Here is a 22,968-nt window from a genome sequence, read left to right on the forward strand (position 1 = left end):
TTGTAATCAAGTTCAATGTTATGTAGAGGTAGCATTACTTATAGCCAAAATCTTAATTTTTCCCTTACATTATCCTTCAAATTCACTATATAAATTCCAGGGTTATATTTTTCCTTCATGCTAGGGCACATGTAATTGTGTGTATGTCTGTGTGTATGTGTTTCTGTTTGTGTATGCACATGGAACCAATTTTGTTTGAGAAAAAATATGCTGTCAATTTTAAAGGACTACTAGTTCAAAAAATACTTGACAAATGGTGAAATTCATTATTGTTCCTAAAAAGTAGACTAGTAGAAATGTATTATTATTTTCCTAGTAATATAATAGTGTGAAAATAAACTGGCTATTCGAGTCTGAGCATAGATGTTAGAAATATTTTACCATTAATGAAATGAGAATATAGTTGTATGATGACTTTTATATCACCCAGACATCTGTAATTTTGTTTTTAAAATATTTTTATATTGGGAAAAACTTTGTGTTATTTTGGTACTTTCTGTTATTTTGTTATTGTAGTACTTCATGTTTTCGTTTATCTCATAAGACATTGCATGCACTGACATTCTGTGCATGAAAAATGAGAATTATCCTGTTTATTTCTGGTTGAGACGTAAAGGCAAGTGTTATTAAAATATGTAACATATAAACATTTAATATTAAAAAAATTAATAAATGTCTGTTATACTATAGAGTTGAAAGTGCAGATTAGTGGGAAGGGAACAGTCTGTTCAAAAACCGATACCAGGACATTTATTAAAAGTATAAGTAGAGTCCTACCTCCCATTAAGCACTAAAAATCAATTTCAATTTCATTAAAATCCAAAATGTGAAAAGTAAAATAATAAAGTTTGGCCGGGCGCGGTGGCTCAAGCCTGTAATCCCAGCACTTTGGGAGGCCGAGGCGGGTGGATCACGAGGTCAAGAAATCGAGACCATCCTGGTCAACGTGGTAAAACCCCGTCTCTACTAAAAATACAAAAAATTAGCTGGGCATGGTGGCGCGTGCCTGTAATCCCAGCTACTCAGGAGACTGAGGCAGGAGAATTGCCTGAACCCAGGAGGTGGAGGTTGCAGTGAGCCGAGATGGCGCGTTGCACTCCAGCCTGGGTAACAAGAGCGAAACTCCGTCTCAAAAAAAAAAAAATTAAAAATAAATAAATAAATAAAGTTTTAGAAAAGCTCTAACTATGCAGCATAGAGTTTAATAATGGCATGAAAATGAACTTCTATTTACTCCAAAGATACTATAAAAAGTAAGAAGATAAATCATAAAGAAGAAATGGACTCTTGCAACACAAAAACAGATAAAAGATTTTTGAGTTGATATGCATAATTCAAAAGTGATATTTAGATTATATGCAAAATATTTCAAAAACTTTTGTCAATGAAAAAAACAAGTCTTGACAATCCAGCAGAAAAATAGTAAAAGTGAAAATCCACATATCAATAAAATATTGAAAAATAACCTTTTTAGTAATTAGGAAAGTGAAATCATGATTTGATACTGTTATATACCCAATACATTGGCAAAACTGAAATTTGACAACACCATGTATTGGTAACAATATGGTGAAGCATGAATGTCATACATTGCTTGCACTGTCACTTTGGAAAACAGCTTGGTGTTACCTACTTAAGCTGAAATGCACATCCCTGTCACTGAGGAACTTCACATGTGAAAATACGCACCAGGAGACAGGCACAACAGTGCTTATAGTACAAGCATTGTGTCTTTGAGTTGCTGCGGGAAAGAGGCAGAATCTCCAGTTGTATTTGGAAGGACAAATTGATAGGTTTATACAATGGACTGACATAACACAAAAAAACCCGATATAGCTACACTAGTCAAGATGGATGGGATTCACAAACATAACATAAAAAAAAAAAAAAAAAAAAAAAAGAAGCAAGTCACAAGCAGATAGAAAGCATGATGAAGTTGTGAAGTTTTTTTTTAAACTTCTATAAATTACGCTGGAGATGCATGCATGGCCAATAGAACTGTAAGAAAAATAAAAAGAATGGCTATTATTATTTAAGAAAAATGGAGGATGTGGTTTAGCAGACACATAGAGAAGACTTCTAAGGTTCTGAGACTGTTAATTCAATATGAAATAAAACTATACATTGAGGAAAATGTCCTATATCTTATTTGATTATGTAATAATACTATATCATAGCACCTGGGAAAGCAATAACATGGATTGTAAGCTCTTTCAAATTTATATTTGCTTTCTATTACTCTGTAACAAATTATCACAAAGAGTGGCCTAACACTGCACACATTTATTATGCAAGTTTCTGTGGTCAGGAATAAGAATGAATCCTTTGCTTCAGTGTACCTCTCTGGCTGCAGTGAAGATAATGGACCTACTTGGAGTCTCACCGGGGGCTCAATCAGTTAAGAATCCAAACTGACTGAGGTTTTAGGAAGATTCAGTTTCTGCAGATTGTGGGACTGAAAGCCTCAGCTTCTTTTTGGCTGTTGGTTAGAAGCTGCCCATTGCTCCTTACCTTCATAGGGCCTTTGCCATCAAAGCCAATAAGGGTGGGCCTTGCTAAAGAGTCTCCCAGCAGGAGAGAGGTTATAATTATATGTAATGCAATCATGGAAGCTACATCACATAACTTTGCCATCTTTTACTGGTTACAACAAGCTGCAAGTCCTGTGCACATTTAGTGTGGGGGGGAAAAATTCACCAGGACATGAAACCAGCAGCAGAAAAACATTGAAGGCGGTCTTCAATGATTGAAGGTGGATATGAAGGCAGATAGTGTCTGTCTGCCACATCTTTGGTTGCTATGTGTAATTCTAAGGCTCTGATCAGTTTTCATTTTATTTTGTACTTATACTATAAACCTTTTCTATACCATGTATAACTAGTAGTACTGTACCTTGCGAATAGTGGAAAGTCAAAGAAATTGTGTATAAATGAAGTAAGGAATCTTATGTTCTTTGAAAATGGACAATTAAGCCGTACTTTGGACTAGTGTACATTATCAGATTATCTGATAGAATGAAGTTATTGTTTTTGAATTTGAGGCTAAATGAAGTAGCATTTCAAGAGCATACTTCAGAAGAAATTCATAATTTTTCCAACATTGTCTGTTTCATCTGTCATAAAGAATTTCATAAACTATGTAAAGAGTTTACTTAACTACTTATCAGTAACACTGAAAGAACTGGGGGTGAAAAGAATATTTAGCCAATATCTCTCATAAAAGCTTTAAACATAAACAGATTTTAGGCAAGTAGAGAGAGAACTGAGTATTTACAAGAATAATAGAACTGAACCTCTCTGAAGTGATCATAATAATGTATATTGCTTGAGTATTTTGTATCAAGTACTGTTTTAAAAACCTACCCTGAATTAATGTATTTAATCTTCTTAAACACATCATGCTAGAGGCAGCATTATTATCCCAATTTTGCAAATGGGGAAATTGAGCCCCAGTATAGTAAAGTGACTTAGAAGTCTGCATAGTGAGTAAGTGGTGAAATGAGCCTGAAAACTACAAATCTGGCTTTAGAGCTGGGGTCCCTAACCTCTGCTGTTGCACTTCTGCCACACTGTTTCCATGGCTACAGCATTGGTTACATGAGACAGATGAAGACTACATCTTTGGATGTTTTCTGAGTTAAGCTGGAAGGGGTGATAATATGGTTTAGTTCTGAGTCCCCACCCAAATCTCATGTCACATTGTAATTCCTAGTATTGGGGGAGGGACCTGGTGGGAGGTGACTGAATCATGGGGGCAGATTTCCCCCTTGCTGTTCTGGGGATAGTAATAGAGTTCTCAAGACATCTGGTTGTTTTAAAGTACATAGCCCTTACTTCTTGGCATTCTCTCTTTTCTGTTCTGCCATGGTAAGAAGTGCTTGCTTCCCCTTCGCCTTGCACCATGATTGTAAATTTCTTGAGGTCTCCCAGCCATGCTTCTTGTACAGCTTGCGGAACTGTGAGTCAATTAAACCTCTTTTCTTCACACATTACCCAGTTTCACATAGTTCTTTATAGCAGTGTGAGAATGGACTAATAGAAGTGATCAAACACACACATACAGATGTCTGATTTGATGTTATCCCTGCGTATAAATATGCTTCATTCACCTTGTCTTCAGAAAGTGAGTTGGTCAACCCTGATTAGCAAAATCCATCAACCCATGTCAGATATTTTTTTCCTGCTCTAGAATTCTGCAATGTGGATTTCAATTGTAGCTGAATCCAAATACCCGTGTTTGGAGCACACAGTAGGCTATGCTGAATACCTTGTATCAGAACAGCTTTTTTCTAATTTGCATTGCTAACAACGACTTCAATCTACTAAAAGCTCTGTCTTTAATACCTTGGGTAACCATAAATACTTTGGAAATTTAAAGTTCAAGAAAATCAATGTTCCTGCCCCTCTTTTCTTTGTACTTGTTTCAAATCTCATTTTAATGAGGCCAAAGTCACAGATACTATCTCCTGAGTGTCTATAAACTATCCTTCATTCTGGCCAGAGTTCTACTAACAAGCATCATTGCAAAATTATTCTATAATTTGCTAGAGGGTGAGGATAAAAATGTAAAAACAAAGTTAATGCAAATTTATCAACATTGTCAAAGAAAGGTGAACTCAATGATGCCTCCCTAGTGAAGGAACTTGAGCTGAATTTTAAATACTCCAGCATTACCACTCAATCAGCATCACTTAAACCTCAGCAACGTGTAGTTGACCCATGTAACAGACCCATATGGGTACTCCCTGAACCTGAAATGAAAGTAGGGAAAAAAGAGAAAAGCTGAGTCACAAATACAGATATAACTTGATAGTGCTTTACAAATAAACCAAAGTGAGAGTAATGATGTCTGACCTGTAAGCCAAGCTATGCTTATAATTCCTGTTTTCTTGGTGAGATAATAAAACAATGATGATAATTCAGATTATGATTAGAAATAACTTAGATTTATGAAGAAATATATTTTAGTGTGGTTGTTTATTCAGGTAAGAAATTATAATTGACCCCAGAATTCTTACCTTTCATTTTAGATGATATATTAATATTCAGAAAAAATACTTTACTCAGGATGCAGACTGAACATGGAGTATCAAACAGAATTCAATTATGTTAGTTGAAAAAATTTCCAGCATATGAATTCATAAATTATAATAGGCAGGTCAATCAGATGCTTAAGAATGCTCATTAGGCAAGCAAATGGTATTTGTTTGAAATAAAATAGTTACATTTTTAGAACAGATTTGAAAGTGTTAATATAAAAAAGATTAATATTCTTATGCAATACATGACCAATTTATGGGTTTAACAATATGTCATTGATCTAATTGCAAATATTTTTATATGAACAGATACATTAAAGTTAAGAATGACCTGTAATTTTGGGGTATTCCTATTTTTAAAAACATGTATCTTTAATCATTTGATCACTGTAAATTACAAATGATCATTTAGTCATAGTATTTATGCTGGTAATTAATTATTTTTTAGATGTTGAACCAGCTGTTATTTCTACATTTAAACTTCAATAAATTCACTTGTATTAGATAATTCTTGACATATTATAGCTGCGTTTAGGAATGATTTTGTGGTGAACACATTTATTATCTCACCATATAATCTCAGAAGTATTTAAGAATAAGTTATTACGGTCAGCATGTAAAAATATCCTCTTTTCTTCCCCTTTTTAAAGACAATGGATTTCTAATAAGTGAATTTAAATCACTTGGGTTCACATTTCATGAAAAGTATAGGAAAATAAAATAATTTTTAGAATGTTCTTAATGCTAATTTTTAACAGCTTGTTTCCTAACCTGTTTCTATGAATTATTTTACATAAAATTAATAATTCATATGTTTCAAGTCAGCATAACAAATACAATTGAGGTATTACTATAAAGAGAATCTATATTTAGTTCAAATTCTGTCATAAATTGGACTAAATGTAAGAATACATTAGGACCATTTGTTTAACATCCTTGCAAACACAGTGCCAACCAGATTTTAAAAATAATGTGGATCCTTTATGTGATTTTCTCCACACTATTAAAGCTTAGAGAAATAATATTTATTTACATATTTACTATATCCCTTTACTCTCCAGTTTTGACTTACTTCGCCTATATTTGATATTTTTAATTTTAGCCTAGAATATTCATTAATTTTGACTCTTTCCATAGACTTTTAATTATTTCTGTTATCAACTATTTAACCTCCCCTTTACATATTTTATTAGACGTGTAAGCCAATTTTATTATGGGTAATATAATTAATAATACAGATTTAAATTGTTTTAGACTACATACTCTTATGAATTCAACCCTTATAACATTGCTTATGTTTTACATTGGCTCACCACATCCACATGTCTCAAATCTTGCTTTTACACGAGTGCCTGTATTTCTGGAACTTTTTACTGAGGTGTGCTTTTGTTGCCAACATCTTAACTGTAAAAGTATTACTTCTCTGATCAAGTTAAAAACACAAACTCACTTAGACTTATCAAGTATTATTGCTCAAAGATAATGCTAATGAACATGTTATGTTAAAGGTGATTGTTAAAAGTTAAAGATATTTCATGCTGGTCTTCCTGACACTTTTGATAAAAGGAGAGAGAAGAAGAGCAGAAGAGAAAGGGAAAGGAGAAAAAGGAGGAGGGGAGAAGATAGAACAACAAAATAGGAAAGAAGGGAGGAAAGCATGAAGGAAGGAAGAAGAAAGGAAGGAAACGAAGGAGAGAGGGAAATACATAAAACATTATACATGTGCTTGGCAATACAGAACTTCGTCATTTGGTCTGTTTTTACTTATTCCCCATAAAGACCCTCTGGCCTATCTTTGATTTTCTCTGCACGGTGGACCTGAGAGTGGCCATTTATTTATTGAATGTTCCAGAAGATAGAATTCATATTGCAAAAGAAAATACACTACCCTTGGAGAGAGTGTAGTTTTAGTATTTTAAGAATGTTTTAGACTCATTTGGATGCTGATTTATTGAAATCTGTTTTGAAAGCCGTTAATAGCTGGGTATCATATATGAAAAGAATAAAATTTAAGAAATAAATGACCTGGTATTTTCATTATTAGTTACTCATAAAGAAAAAATAGCTCACTTGTATTTACATTTAAAACAGCAGTCTTAAACATGAATTACCTTAACTTTCGATCTTTTGTCAAACTCTTTTATACTTTGTTTGAATGAAACGATTTTTGTTCTAGAATAATTATATTGACTATAAACTTTTATTACTTCATTTCTCATATGCCCTTGTTTTATTAATCACAATTATACAGCAAAACAAAACTTTATAATTAAATGTAGAGTAGCACATATTGTTACAACATTGAGCAGAGATAATCCAAAATGATAATTTTTTTTGCCTTTATTTAGGCCAAAATTAAATGTGCCAGCAAAATGACCTCAGAATTCATAAAATATAAATATCTTCATGTCACAGTAAAATATCTTGCCTTCAGTGCTCAATTCATGCCAAGATTTAATGATCTCCAAAGTATTGATTTTATCTTTAGTTTCCTGAAATAATAACTTCTTATGATAATAAATCTTCATGCTCTAGACAAATCAGTCATGTGAAGTGAAATCAATCTTCTCTTTACACAGTAACTTTTTTTTGGTCCATAGAGTGAAGGTTTTTCCTTTTAAAGGAATAGGTGCATATTTCAACCCTAATTTTCTGTACTTTTAAGTTTAATTTGCATACTTAAAGATCAAAAGTACAGCAATATTTTTAATTACTACTTTTCACTAGACAATCTAGTCAGTATCTTCTTCCTTGAAAGGCAAAATTATTTTTAGCTACTGTTACTGTGATTGCAGTACTACTAACTAGTAGTTTAAAGAGAAATGTGAAAACACAGCTTCTAGATAAAATACTTAATATGTATACTGATATTTTAGTTGTATTTTCAGGATAATTCTTGGTTTTCTGGTTGGGAAATTGAGAGAGCAAATTCTAGGCAGTGTAAGTTTCAGAGGAAGTGTACCGAATGTACTTTGGATATTGTGATTTGGCAGTATGTGAGGGGAATCTTTGTGGATATGCTTGTACTTACCATCACCTAGGGGAAACCACAGGGAAAAGATAACACAGGAGATAGATGAAAGAAAAAAAGAAGTTGAGAAGTCCCGGCTTTGAAGGGAAGTTTGGAGTTATAAAAAACTAAAACAGGGTTAAAGAATGAATGTGAAGAAATGCAGAAGTGAGAAAACAAACAAGCACACGGAACAAAATAAAAACACAAAACCAGCAGTGTCTGGATGTGGAAGTCATAATAGGAAAGAGTTCAAGTAGGATAGAAGGCTTAATCATGTGAAATGTTGCTGATGAAAGTAACATTAGGCTTGAGACAGTCACAGAATTTGCAAAATAGGAGGTAGTTAGTGATGCTGGCAGGAGTACTTTTATTAAAAAGGAGAAGAGGAAACTACCTGGAGTAGGATAATGGATAAATTTCATCTGAGGAAGTCCAGACTACTAGGCTCTGCTTTGTATTGAGAAGAGAAGAAGGGTAGTAATAGTTTGATCTAGGGGAGACATCTCTCTCTCTCTCTCTCTCTCTCTCTCTCTCTCTCTCTCTCTCTCTCTTTCTCTTTCTCTCTCTCTCTTTTGTAAGATTAAAGGGATGAGATTGAGGAAATCTTTTGAAGTATTTTTCCATTCAGTTAATAATCTCTTTTTCTTTCTTAGTGGTATGAATAAATTTTAGGACTTAGATGGCCTCTTGAGTTGTGATTCTTAAATTTCCTATGGCCAGTATATTAAGAGGGAAAGAATACTCAATTTTCATCATCTTATGGTAATTCAAAATCCTTTGACAGTTTCTATTTCAACTAACTAGGCAATATTGATTATGATATTTTTCCATATGCCTCCTTCACTCAGCAATTTAAATATCGATCAATTCTAGGATCAAGCTTAGTAAGAAAATAAATATTACCATTCTGCTTATAGAAAAAACAGTACCAGTCTCTTCTTCCTTAACCCCGTACCTCCTATGGCCTGTGGCAGCTTCTCTTCTCCCCTTCTCCATAATGAAGGAGTTTCAGAAGGCTTGCCTCCTTCAAACAATGCAAAAATGCCTTTACAATGCTTTTGCTATCATTAGATACAGCTTTGTTGGAGAGAGGTGGAAGAAAGATAATTAGATCAACTCACATTATCAGATTTTGGAATTCAATCTGATAAATTTTATTAGGTAATTCCTGTTCCTCAGTAGCTGCCTATAAGGCAAACCAAATGGCTATTACAACATTAATGCTGTGCTTGCAGTCAAAATTATACCTAATGAGATACCATGAGGTCTAATACATTAAAATTACAGGATCCTTGTGAGGTGGCATCATATTTAATGCTTTTCTTTCAGGTGTCATCTATAATGGATTCAACACAGTGAATAAAATACTTAATGATATTTGCTCTTGCTCATGTCCCAAAGCTTATTGTTTGCATTGAAGGGGCACAATGTCTTTACTAACAGAAGTACAAAAGTTTTATATTTAGTGCAATTATAAAGTGATGCTGACTTTCATCAACACTGCCTCTACCTCAACACCACACCACTTTTCCAGTAGCAAAGCATCTTTTTTAAAGGATCAGAGACTGAGCCCTTTTATATCTTGCAGAGATTGTCCATATCAAGGCAAAGAACGAGTTATAAGGGGACAAATAAATAAAAAAGGTCCAATCAATGTGCTCTATTGCGCTGTAAGCCAAATCGATCTCACTGTTTGATGTCAGCCACTGATCAAAATGGTGCCATCCAACCAAATCCAGAGCTTTACCTCACTGTGTGTTTGCTAATGGTCCATTAAGAAATTTGAATCGCTTCCAGGATATTTTGCTTTTGTCTTTGTGCTCATTCCTTTTGCTTATGGCAGGATCCGCTTGTCCTTCCTCAAACATTCACACTATCACTTGCATGATATATGAGAGTGTTGCTTTTCAAAGTTTGATTAAACTCTATTGATGTACTAGGGTTACTTTTTCTTTCTGTTTTCAAGAGGCGAGAGGCTGCATAAAAAAAATACAAAGATGTGGTCAGACATGGTGGCCCACGCGTGTAATCCCAGCACTCTTGGGGGCCGTGGCAGACGGATCACAAAGTTAGGAGACCGAGACCATCCTGGCCAACATGGTGAAACCCCGTCTCTACTAAAAATACAAAAATTAGCTGGACGTGGTGATGCATAGGTGTAGTCCCAGTGACTCAGAAGGCAGAGGCAGGAGAATTGCTTGAACCCGGGAGGCGGAGGTTGGAGTGAGTCGAGATCGCACCACTTCACTCCAGCCTGGCGACAGAGAAAAAAAATTTTTTTTGGTTTGCGTTCTCAAAAGCTCATTTTATGTTTCAAACCCTTACTATAGAAAGAGGTAAAAATACAGATTTCTGGCCGGGCGCGGTGGCTCAAGCCTGTAATCCCAGCACTTTGGGAGGCCGAGGCGGGTGGATCACGAGGTCAACAGATCGAGACCATCCTGGTCAACATGGTGAAACCCCGTCTATACTCAAAATACAAAAAATTAGCTGGGCACGGTGGCGCGCGCCTGTAATCACAGCTACTCGGGAGGCTGAGGCAGGAGAATTGCCTGAACCCAGGAGGCAGAGGTTGTGGTGAGCCAAGAGCACGCCATTGCACTCCAGCCTGGGTAAGGAGTGAAACTCCGTCTCAAAAAAAAAAAAAAAAAAAAATACAGATTTCTAACAAATTTCTCTGGTTTGAGTGTGAAACAGTGCCAGTCCTGTTATGGAATACAATAGTGAACACTGTGTGTGCAAACACTGTGCCAGGCACTCAGCAGAGTATAAAAGAAAAAGATGATTCAGTCCCTGCCTGGCGGTTCATAACTTAGAGAGAGAACCCAGTTACACAGGTGGAAATACCTGAATCACATCATGGAAGAACACACTAATGTGTGCAAAAACCATCCTGCTGCTATTGGCCACAGTGCAGTTAGAAATGAAATGCAAAGTTTGGGACTGAGGAGAGCAGCATTTCCTTCTGTGATGGATGATGAGTATATGTGGCCACTCTGAGCCTAGCAGCCTATGAGAGAGCCCAGAGAACAGTTTACTAACATCTCCAGCTTACAGTCTACGCTCTGCTTGACAATATTGACCACTGCAAGGGACTGGGAGGCTTCATGGATCTGCATATACTCACTGTGAGTGATATCTATATCCTTTGCTCTACTTGCTCTTGACTCAGTAGTAAATCAAAACAAGTGTATTTGTATTAGTCAGGGTTCTCTAGAAGACAGCCCCTATAAGACAGGACCAATAGTATACAGAATTATTCATATATATATGAATGACGTGTGTGTGTGTGTGGGGGTGTGTATGTATATATATGAGGGAGGATTTAGTAGGGGAATTGGCTTATGTAATTATGGAGGCTGAAAAGTCCTATGAGAGGCCTATCTGCGATCTGGAGACCCTGGGATGCCAATAGCATGGGTCAGTGCAAGTCTTAAGACCTCAGAACCTGGGAAGGTGATGATGTAACTCAATTTGAAGCAAAAGTCTTGAGAACCTGAGGGGGTCACTGGTGTTAGTTCCTGAGTCCAGAAACTGGAGACAATAAAGTTCTGATGTTCTTAGGACAAAAGACGGATGCTGCAGCTTCAGGAGAGGAAGAAAGAATTGCCTTTGTGTTCTCTCTGGGCCCCCAGCTGGTTGCATGATGCCTGTCCACATTGAGTGCAGAGCTGCACCACTCAGTCTGGCAAGTCACATGCCAGTCTCCTCCAGAAACACCCTTACAGACATATCCAGAAAGAAGGATTTACCAGCTTTCTAGCCATTCCTTAATCCACTCAAACTGACACCTAAAATTAACCTTCACAGTAGTCTTGATCCAAAATAAAATGTTCATTCTTGTCAATCATTGAAATTTCATCAACCCTTCCTGAAATTACTTAGAATAACTGACAAGCACAAAAGCCTTAGAGTAATACAACACACAACCTTGTAAGTTATAATTGAGTATCCACCATGGATTTCATACAGGGTGTGAGATAATTAATTAGGAAAGACTACTATTTGACAAAGATTATGGAGGAAACGGCAAGATCATAATGCAAATTTGATCTATATAGATTTTTCTTGTACTGTAGTTTGTCTTATTTATGATTTGTTTTCCCCATAAGTTCAGATTGTAAATGTAGCATAAGGATTTCTCTGGCCTCGTCAACATTACCTATCCATGTCTGCTCCTATTTTAACTTTCTTATTCTCATGGAGTTTCCATGTGCATATCATACGTGGATTAGGTACTTCTCTTTAGCACAAGCCTCACAAGGATAGAAATGGAGGTCAGCCTTCTGTGGTTCAAAGACTGATGGTTATATCTTGCACTTCCGATAGCATGTACTGCAGGCTGCCTAAAAGTAATTTTGAACAGCATAGCTCATACCTTGATTTTCATGTCTGAAGTGTTATAATATGGAGATATAGATAGTCCTCAACTTATAATGGCTTGACCTAATGATTTTTCAACTTACGACGGTGTGAGAGGGACATGCATTCAGTACACTCATTGACTAAAATGGGATTAAGTCTCAGACCTCAATAAACCCATCTTAAGTTGAAAAGATCTTAAGTTGAAAATGCACTTTCTTTTTGTTTTTTTTTTTTGAGACAGAGTCTCAATTTGTCACCAAGGCTGTAGTGCAGTGGTGTGATCTTGGCTCACAGCAGCCTCCGCCTCCCAGGTTCAAGAGATGCTCCTGCCTCAGCATCCTGAGTAGCTGGGACTACAGGTGCCCACCACAATGTCTGGGTAATTTTTGTATTTTTTAGTAGAGACCGGGTTTTGCCATATTAGCCAGGCTAGTCTCGAACTCCTTACCTCATGATCCACCTCCCAAAGTGTTGGGACTACAGGCATGAGCCATCCCACCTGGACTGAAAATGCACTTTCAAATTACACAATCCTCAACCTACAGTGGGTTTATTGAAATATAACCCCATTTTAAATCAAAGAGCCCATGTTCATAGTGTATATGTGAATATATTTATAGCTATTCAGACAACTTAAATAATAACTTATCCTTGCTGACCCATATAATCTATTGGTCTGTTGTTTTACTACTAAACTGGCTTCTGTTGCATTTTAGTTACATCTTTTAACTACTCTTTCAGCAAATTAATGTGGTATAACTGCCTAAAGTTCATTTTCAGGGCAATGAATCCACAACTTAAAATTTTCCAATATTCTCCTAACTTACATGTTCTTACCATTGTTATGAAAATCATAGTCCAACAGAGGAGAACATGTATTATTGTTCAGAAAATGTGGTCCCCAATTCAGGACACTGTTTATTCAAAATATTCAACATAGTCACATTTATCTTTCTTTTGGCATGGGATCATGGGTTGGTGCAGTAGTTGACTCTCAGGCTTTTAGAAATTATTAAACTAACATAGTTGGTTATATAAGAATAGTACTTGTTATATTAACCCCAAATTGACAACTGGATTATAAAACTGAGTACTAAAATGTGCTTAAGAGATCTGCCAAGAACGGCAGCAGCATTCCTTAAAGCTAAAGGTGAAGACCCAGCTACCATCAGCCTGCAGGCCCTACCCTGCCTATATAATTAGAATAAAGAGATAGGGTGGCTAAGTCAGAGTCTTGAATGATTAGTTTAAAAGGCAATTCATGAGTATGTTCATCACAGTAATATTCACAGTAGCAAAGACATGGAATTCACCTAAATGCCCATCAACAGTCGACAGGATAAAGAAAATGGGATAAAGAACGCAGTAGACTGGATAAAGAAATGTAGTATAATACCATGGCATACTACACACTCACAAAAAGAATAATACATCCTTTGTAGTAATGTGGATGGATCTGGAGGTCACTATCCTAAGCAAATGAATGCAGGAACAGAAAACCAAATACTGCATGTTCTTACTTATAAGTAGGAGCTAAACAATGAGAATACATGAACACAAAGAAGGGAACAACAGAAACTAGGGCCTACCCCTCAAGGGTGAAGTTTAGAAGGAGGGAGAAGACAAAAAAAAAACCTGCATACTGAGTAGCATGCTTTTTACTTGAGTGATGAAATGATCTGTAAACGAAACCTTCAGGCCCCCATGACACACAGTTCACCTTTCAAACAAACCTGCGCATATTCCCCAGAACCTAAATAAAAGTTAAAAAAAAAAAAAAGAAGATAACAGGCAATGCATTGCCTTTTCTCTTCCGTTCTCATAGATGTAAAAGAGGCTCTGAGGCAGCTAGTTATCTTCCCATTGGCCTGTGCAGGGAGGAGGCCCAGCAAGCCTTGCAGGCATCAATATTGATCCAAAGAGTCAACATTTTATTTGTTCCAAGTGTTAGTGGCTCCACTCAGAATGCAAGGTACTTCGTGCCTTTTTGACCCTGTTTGACAGTTGTGGAGCAATAGAAATGTTTCACTCAACATCTTGTTAAATATTTAAGGTAGAAGGAAGAAATAATTATGCTTTTATTTTTTCAAAGTATACAGCCACATTTCAGAATGTAGGTTGCATCCTCATTCAGAAGCTCTGTTTTATACCTTTGGAAATGGATCCTTTGCTGACACTTAAATAGTGTAGTTTAGTGAGTCAAGGGAACAGGGCAAGTATTTTGAATGTAATGTTGTGAATCACTTTTTGTATATTCTGTGAATACTAGTGAAGTATGACTGCATTATGGCAATTCTTCTTCGTAAATAATGTTTTATTTTTCAGAGTTAGAAAATGTGAGAGCTGAACGTGTCTGAATAAGACTGGCATGAGTCAGCAATCAATCTAAAAATAATAGTGCATATGTTAAACAGTACTCTCCAAAGAGTAGCAATATAGCCTATTGTCAGTATTTGGGGAAAGCAATGAAGTGTCTCTAAGAACTTGGAAATGAGGGTAATAAGATGGCCTTTTATACAGTTAAATTGTAAGATAAATGCCTAATCAATCAGTATGTAGATAGGAAAGCACCTGAAAGACACAAAATGGTTCTCACCATGGCAACACTGGGCTTTAACATGATTGAATATATTAGAATATCCAAAAGGGAGAAATACAGCTGTGAATAAGAGATTGTCAGTGATGGAAATTCGGGAATATGGGTGTTATGGACGCATATGTTTGTTTTAGTCAAAAGCTGCCAAATAGAAGCCATTTTTACCATTGGACGGTCTTCCTTAGATATATTTAAATATTTAGAACTTCAAGTGTCCTTAAATATCTGATTATTTAGATACCAATCAATCTTTTGATTATTTTATTTCCAATTTATATTATCCTATAGGAAACTTGTGGATTAAAATTTATTTAGTTTGTTAAAACAGTTAACCCAGGAACTAATTGCTAACTATCACTAACTAGTAGCTACCCTAATAATCTAATTTCTCTAGACCACTGAAATAACAGTTCGCCTTATTTCTCATGGTAAATGTATACATTAGTGTTTTAATTTTATTTTGATTAAAATTATGTTTTAAGGAGTGCATTATCGTTCTGATTTTATATGTCTCTCTTGGTGAAACATGAGCTCTCCCATGAGGGTAGGCCCTCATCTGTACAGGGACTGAGTCAGGTTCCTATACTCTCAAGATGTAGTACCAGATCCTAGACCCAGACATTGCTCACCAATGTAAGAGGCATTTGTGGAAACAGCTGAGCTTCAGAGCATGTCTCCTTCTGGGGATTCCTAATGATGCCACTGACCCATCACAGGAGTTTTAAGTAATTCTTGTGCTATTAGCAAAATTCCAATATTGTATGATTGTATACTTAGAACAGTGTTTAATTCTCACATTAGACTCATGCAATTTACATTTTATATTTTAACTTTTTCCTTTGAACTACTTTTACCATATATATAACATATATATAAAATGTAGTCTAAAGATTTACATATATTTACACCTATGTAACACATAATTTAACATGTTACATGATACATGACATATATAACATATGTTAAGAGATAATTTAAAATGTCTGCTGTATGCAAAAAAGCAAATCTCTACTAAACATATGAATAGATGTATAAACTCTAATATTCAAAAAAATACTAAATAGAAAGGCAACAAATACCATTTTTGCCCAGAATTAGGCAAAGTTTTTAAAAAGAGTTAACCAATAGCATTGGAAAATATGCTTAACATACATCATATGTTATATGAAAATGTATACATGTAAATATTATATACATATGTATAAATCTTTATATTTATAATTTCCTACAGATCGTATATGGGATTAAGTAGCTGCTATGAAAATATAAACATACTATTCATGCTACTCTACAACTTGTATTTATCTTTCTGTTTATTATATAAAAGTGTTTTAAAAACACTTTTAGATAGCCATGTAATCTTTCATTGTATGAATGAAGCATTCATATACCTGTTTACTTTCCTTGTGGTAAGCATTCACACTGCTTTTTGTCACTTTAAATAAGGCTGTAGTAAACATCCTTGAGTACAGATGCTTTGACACTACTGTTTTTATATCTGTAGGATAGTTTCCCCCAAATGGTATTACTATGATAATACTTGTATTTTTCAAAATTTAGAAAGTTACATTGGACCATTTTCTGCAATACCTGTAGTAGTTGATTTTCACAAACAAAAAGGGCTCCCAATTCCCAGCAGTCTCATCCATGCTGCATGTTAAACTCTTTTTTTAAACTTTGCCTAATTCTTGGTAAAAATTGTATTTGTTGCCTTTCAATTTAGTATTTTCCTGAATATTAGGGAGTTTGCACATGTATCCATATGTTTATTAGAGATTTGATTTTTTGCATACAACAGATATTGTAAATTATCTCTTAATACTTGTTTATTTCCTACTAGAATGTCATTTTCATACTAATCTGTAGGAGCCCTTTATAGGTTAACAATGTAGTCTCTTTTTGATTTCTATGTGTTGTAAAACGTCCCCTCCATTCTGTGGTTTTACAGTGTCTCCGACTATGTGTATACAAATACACACTTCATTCATATATGGTCAAATGCATTTATCTGTTCTTTTTCTTTCTTGGCACCCAGGTTTTACATATTGCTAAAAAGAGCTCCTGGCCTCCAAGGTTAACAGAATATTTAAGGAATATATGATAATATTTATCTTTTTGTTTATATGTTTAAATCTTTATCCCATCCTTAATTTAATTATATATGCTTTGACTTAGAATTGCATGAAAATTTGTTTTCTTCACACACATATATTTTGCTTACAAAATGTGTGACCTTTACTAATGATATTAAGATGTATATTCTTTGCTGTGTGTTGGTCTAATTTGGGTACATAAATATAGCATCTGATCAATAAATTTATTATATAAGTAAGTCTGTTTAGACCATTGATTTTTAAATTTGAGGACATTTGTAGTTATATTTTAGGATGCATAACTTATTGGGTAAGATGGCAAACATTTGATGATGATGCTATATTTTTGTCACTAGCTATAGTTATATGTGTCTATGTTGCTGCTATTTAATTTATAAAATTTCAGGATATCTCCGGGCCTTTTGTCTTTCTGGTATAAATCCCAAGAATTTGGGCTGCTATGCTATTTTGGCTTTTTGATTATCACCAATTTCAGAAGATAGGATATATGTGTTCAAAAGGAACATGTTTTCCATTGACTTAAGAGTGGCCCTTAAGAACATATCCTTGTATAAACATAAATAAAACTTGTAAACAGTTGCCAAATTGAATTAATTCTATTGATTGTTTGCTGTGCTAATTTCTAAGAATTGAAATAAATGTTTCAATGAAAGAATAGCCCCATTTATAACTATTGCCACAAAAACTAGTAGAGAAGGAAGTGTTGAATACTTGAGCTGAAATCAGTGTGGTTTTAATTATTTGAATTGTGACAAAGTGGGACAAAGGCTGGGAGAGGAGAGGAAATCAGGAGAGTGGTGTGTGTGAGTGGAAATCGTAAAAGCTGCTTCCCTTGAGTGAACACTGTTTGCACCAGTCTTACCTGGGAGTTTCTGTGTTTGCACATCAAATCTATCTGTGGACTGGTGATGAATTTTATAAGCTCTTACAAAATGAATATTTATGTAGGATAATACTAATCTGCTGGTTGTCCAGTATTCTGAGATAACATCCACTCTCTTTTTCATTTTAAAATATCATTGATTTGATGAAGCTACTGTGCTGTTTTGTTGCTTAATTTCATTTTGTTTAATTTAACTATCTTCATATGATAAAAAGTTGTCTGCCTTATTTTTTTTTTTTTGGCTCATTAAATTTGTTTTGGGGAGTGCATTTTAGTAGATGAAATTTCAAAAAATAGGGACCACTAATTGAGAAAGTGTTATATTCTGAGGAAATCTCAATCCTGACAATGTTTTGAAGATGTTGACAACAAGGTAGATACTTAACAGTTGAATTAGTTTTTAATTTCAGACCTCAAGATTGCATTGCTTGTCCTTACAGTATAAATGAAGACACAGAGTAGTATCTTTAGCCAAAGAATACCAGCTGCTGAAAAAGGTATCCTAGATCTGGGTCAGGCCTAACTCAAGTCCTGAATGCTATCTTTGATTCTTAATGTTCACTGGAATCTGATTCTAACCAGCTAAGCACACCCAAGGTTGAAATAGAAATCATCAGGAATCCTGGAACAGATCGAAATACCTGGAAAGGTCTTAGAGTTATTTAATGAGTTTGCTACATGAGGTGCTGGTTCTGCCTCTGACTGGCTTCAAGGTGTAGCTGCTGTTTGTGTTGGTCCTGCTTTGCCAGGGCTGAGGCACAGATTGAAAGACACTCAGGCAGTGCTGGGCTTAGCAGAAAACAATGCAATACAGTTGGCCCTGTGAATCCATAGGTTCACCATTTGTGGAGTCAATCAACTATGGATACAAAAATACTTCGAAAAAATTGGAAGGTTGCATCTGTAATAAACATGTACAGATTAAAAAAATTATTGTATCATAGCTTACCTTGCTTAAAAGTGAGAACATAAGGTATTTGGTTTTCCATTCCTGAGTTAATTTACATAGAAATAATGGCCTCCAGCTCCCCTTAAGTTGCTGCACAAGGTATTATTTCCTTCTTTTTTACGGCTAAGTAGTATTTTATGGACATATAACTTTTATGTTCCCCCAAATTAGCTCCTAATAGTGTACTATTTCCTGGAAACTTTATCAATAACATAAACATTCAACACATATTTCTATGTTATATATATTATATACTGTATTCTTATAGTAAAGAAAACTATAAGAAAATTGTAAGGAAGAGAAAATATATTTGTTATTCATTAAGTGGAAGTGAATCATTTTAATGCCTTTGTCTTCATCACTTTCACACTAAGTAGGCTGAATAGGATGAGGAAGAGGTGGAGGCATTGGTCTTGCTGTCTCAGGAGTGGCAGAGGTGGAAGAAAATTCACACATAAGTAGATCAGCTCAGTTCAAGCCTATGTTGTTCAAGGGTCAATTGCATATTTATTTTTGAATCCGTATCTTCTACTATTTTCATTTCTGGCTTATTCTAACTAAAGCTATTTCCAGTTATAGTTACAGTATAAAAGTAGATGAATATAATGTATTTCAACATGTAGAGCTTGTATAAACCAATGTAAAACAGTGAACAGCATCAAGAAAACATTTTTCAAATGTAATATGCATCATTATGTATATATGTGTAAAAGTGCAAGAATTATGGAGTGAATTTTGAACATTCATAGGATAATTTCAAATCAGACATTTCTTAAGCTGACTGTCCAAAATAAAAATATGCATGTTCTTCACATGTACCCTAGAACCTAAAGTGCAGTTAAAAAAAAAATACACACACACACACACACACACACACACACACACACACACACAATATGTACTCAGCTCATGAATCCTGACCTTACTCTGGCTATTATTTCCAATGTATCATATTACTTATTCATCATGAATTTTTAAAGATCTCTGATGTTACACTTTATAACATTCCTGATAGTTCAATATATATTCATTACAATCTGCATTTGTTTATGAATTTGTTACATAACATTTTAAAAACAAAACTGAGAAAAAGTATTTGACAAAAAAGTATCTTGTAAGGAAAGTAAAATTGCAACTTAAGACCTCAATACAATTCAATGTTATTTTCTGTTGTGATGAAAGAGATTTCCATAATAAGAATGAGATTCTACATTGCTTCTTTTATATGCTTACGTATATATGTTCATGAATTGGTTTGGTTTTTTCTTTCCTCTAAAAGTTTTCTTCCTTGGCTTATATAACAAAGAATTACTTTATAGAATAAGTTGTAGGGTTTTTGCAAGATTTTCCAATTTTTTGTCTTATGAAGGAATTGGAATCATTTGTGGCTTGAATGTTTGCTTTAGCTGACCTTAAAAACAATATGGGTCAGTGCTTTTTGAGAAAATAATGAAAGCTTCAACATTGCTAATGTTGATAAGAATTCAGTTTTCTTGTCTATTCATTATTTGGTGTTGTTATCTTTTTAATGAAATATTTTGTTTAAGTTGTCTATTAAATGCAATGTTGTTTTAAAATAACATCTAATTATCTCTTTAAGTCCTATAATATTTATACTTTTGATCTAGCCATAATTTTAATATTGCTCATATTTACTATTTCTCCTTTCTTTCGAAGAACGTTGCCAAAGAACTTTTAAGTTTATTAGTGTATTTAGATAATCAACGTTTGGCCAGTTTAAACTTTTTGTTTGATGTTATTTTCTATCTTACTAATCTTTGCTTTTATCATTAAAATCTCCTGTACACACTATTTGGTTAATGTTATTGTTCTTTTATAAACTTTTAAATTTTAAATCTTGTACTTTTTAATTTTCAGGGTTTATTTTTTCCAATATAAGACTTTAGTGTAATAAATTATAATAAGTACCATTTTAGTGTATTCTATAAATTTTGATATATATTTCCGTTAAAACTGAACATTTGAAGATTTCATTTTTATCTTATTTTTGAATCATTAGTCACACTTTTTTCCTAATTTCTAACCTCATTTGAAAACATTGCCATTGTTTTAATTTAATCACTCTAATTTAAAGCCAAATAATGTGGTATATATGGCCTAATCTATGGAAATTTATTTACCCTCTGGTTATGGTCTGTTTTTATCCATATGAACTAGAAAATTATATGGATTCTATAATAACTCAGTTCAGAGTTTTATATATAAATGGTCCCTGACTTATGAAACTTAAAAAAGTTCAAGTTTACATTTTTTGACTTAATGGTGGTGCAAAAGTAACACTATTAATATGATTTAGTAGAAACCATACCCTGAGTGTGTATCCAACCATTCTGCTTTTAACTTTCAGTACAGTTTTGAATAAAGTGCATGAAATATTCAAAACTTTATTGTAAGATAGGCTTTGTATTAGATAATTTTTGCCTTACCATGAGCAAAGTATTCTGAGCATTTAAGGTGGTCTGGGCTAAACTTTGATGTTTGGTAGCTTAGATGTATTAAATGCATTTTGAATTAGGATATTTTCAAATGTAACCCCATTGTAAGCCAAGGAACAACTGTGTGTTCATTGAATCAAGCTTTATACTTGTTAAAACATTCTATATGCTTACTGGATACTTTTCCTTCTGTTCTACCCATTCCCGAATTACATGTAGAAAATCTTGAACTATGATGGGGGAGTTTGTCTATGTTTCTTTATAGTGATGGCAATTTTTCCTTAATGTTTAAAATCGAGGTACACATAAGTTTTGAATTGTTATATTCTTCTAGAGAATCGATTGTTTAATAACATGGAAATGATCTTCCTTATTCCAGTAGTACATTTTTGTTTTAAATTCTTTTCCGTGTCTGATATAAATAAAGCAAATCAACTCTCTTTGTTTGATTTTGTTTCTGGTTTTCATAATTTTTTCTTCCATACTTTGAGTTCTTCTGATTTAGCAGGGTCTCTTTATGTGTATTTTGCTGCTTTGATCTTTCATCTCTCTTAATAGTCTTTGTTTTTAATTGGAAATTACAGTTTATTTATAGTTATTGGAATTACTGATTTTTAAAAATTATTCTTTTTATTTTGTCAATATTTTGGAATAATTATAATTTGTTGCATATATTTTCCACGTTTGCTATAAATTGCCTTTAACTTTTTACCTGCAGCTTTAATTAATAAGTATCTAAATTTTATCAGTATTTTTGTTTCTACTCCAAATGATTCAAGGATCTTAAGAATACTTTATCTGTGAATCGGTTTTAATGATTGTTATCCAATACCTTAACTCTATCTTTTACTAAAACATTTGTATCTACTTTTTAAAAGACAAAAATCAGCCCATTTAAATGTAATTTATTCTTGCACTTTTTATGTTTTAAATTATTTTCATCATAATATTCTTTAGCTATAATGTAGTTTTTAGAAATTATCACAATTTTTACTTTATAAAGTTGTCTTTGTTTTTTTTTGCTTTTGGTCTTCCTTTTTAAAAGCTGTTTATTGTGCATCAATAACTCTAGGTTGTACTGTGAGATTATTCAATAATTTTAGGCTTTTAATTTTCTTGTTTAGGAGAAACCAGTTTAGTTGTGTAGCCTATATTACTTCTTCGGATAGATTTAGGATTTTTCCTGTTTTTTTTTTTTTTTTAAATTTTTGCTTTGATTTGTCTAAGTATGTATTTATTTAGGCTTCTTGAATTAAAAAATTTATATCTTTCATCACTTTAAAAAATTATCCCTTATTATCATCCCTTAACATTTAGTTTCTCCCTCATTCTGTCTTAATTTTGCTTCTAGAAATATAGAAATTTCTCAATATATCCTTAAGTGTCTTAACACCTATTTTATATTTATTCTTTTTCTCTCTGAAATGTAGTCTTTGTATTTTCTTCAGTTCTACCTTCTGAATGGCTAATTACATCTTCATCTGTGGCTAATCTCCTTTTTAAAATGTCCATTTAATTTTCTGTTAATTATTCTACTTTTCAATTGCTAGAAGT

The 22,968-nt window shown here is 33.8% G+C and overlaps 1 protein-coding gene and 1 long non-coding RNA gene across 3 annotated transcripts in view; one reads left to right on the forward strand and one right to left on the reverse strand.

The window, feature by feature from the left end:
* The window catches only part of SGCZ (sarcoglycan zeta), a 1,232,742-nt gene that overhangs the window by 281,380 nt on the left and 928,394 nt on the right, over positions 1-22,968 (forward strand). The gene's annotated exons all lie outside the window — the stretch shown is intronic.
* The window catches only part of LOC118146644 (uncharacterized), a 32,544-nt gene continuing 14,382 nt past the window's right edge, over positions 4,807-22,968 (reverse strand). For both annotated transcript variants that reach the window (XR_013525578.1, XR_004732482.3), the window contains 2 exons: positions 11,179-11,278; positions 4,807-10,027 (listed from right to left, as the gene is read on the reverse strand). This is a non-coding gene — a long non-coding RNA (uncharacterized LOC118146644). The remainder of the gene's footprint in view (positions 10,028-11,178; positions 11,279-22,968) is intronic.

Source organism: Callithrix jacchus, chromosome 13 (genome assembly GCF_049354715.1).
Source record: "Callithrix jacchus isolate 240 chromosome 13, calJac240_pri, whole genome shotgun sequence".
Classification (NCBI taxonomy): Eukaryota; Metazoa; Chordata; class Mammalia; order Primates; family Cebidae; genus Callithrix; species Callithrix jacchus.